At 62.2% G+C, this 613-nt stretch overlaps 1 protein-coding gene across 1 annotated transcript in view; it reads left to right on the top strand.

Annotated features, from left to right (window-relative positions):
- The window catches only part of ITPR3 (inositol 1,4,5-trisphosphate receptor type 3), a 110,898-nt gene that overhangs the window by 98,835 nt on the left and 11,450 nt on the right, over positions 1 to 613 (top strand). The gene's annotated exons all lie outside the window — the stretch shown is intronic.

The following is a 613-nucleotide window of genomic DNA, read 5'->3' as shown; positions in this document are numbered from 1 at the left end:
CAGGCCGGGTTCTGGTGACCAGCGTGTCTCGGTCACCCAGGGGTGGCTCTGCCTCTCACATCTGTCCCGAAATCATGTGGCGCTGTCCCCGTCCCTGCGTACCCCTCTGCTCCTGCAAGACTGGAGCCTCCATCCTCACCCTCCTGCCCCACCGTGTCCACCTATTCTCGCCTCTGCTTCTGCTTAGGCCTCGGTGCCCGCTCAAGGCCTGCTTCCTCCAAGGAGCCCTCTCTGGGTGCCTTATCCCCATTCATCCATTCATTCGTTCACTCGCTAAGCCCACCTCTGTGTGCCTGGCAGTGTTCCAGGCACCAAGGATTCAGCGGTTAACAAAAGGGACCAAACCCCACGTTCTCTTGGTACTTAGGTGGGGCCATGGTCAATAGGTGGAATCTACACGTAACATGGCGAGCACGTGGCATGATTCAGCTGAGCCGTAGGGAGTGCTGGGGCAGACATGGGGAAGGGCCCTGAGGGGGATGTGGGGACAGGGCTGAGCTGAGCAGGTGGACACGTGGGACATGCACGCCCTCTGGCATCACAGACAGTCAGTGCCATGGCCAGGCGAGGACATGGCTGCCGCGGGTGGGCAGGGGGGGGGGGGGGGGGGTCG

This window comes from Tupaia chinensis, unplaced genomic scaffold (genome assembly GCF_000334495.1).
Source record: "Tupaia chinensis unplaced genomic scaffold, TupChi_1.0 Scaffold000116_1, whole genome shotgun sequence".
In the NCBI taxonomy this organism is placed as follows: domain Eukaryota; kingdom Metazoa; phylum Chordata; class Mammalia; order Scandentia; family Tupaiidae; genus Tupaia; species Tupaia belangeri.
This window is presented reverse-complemented; position numbering and strand designations above follow the sequence as displayed.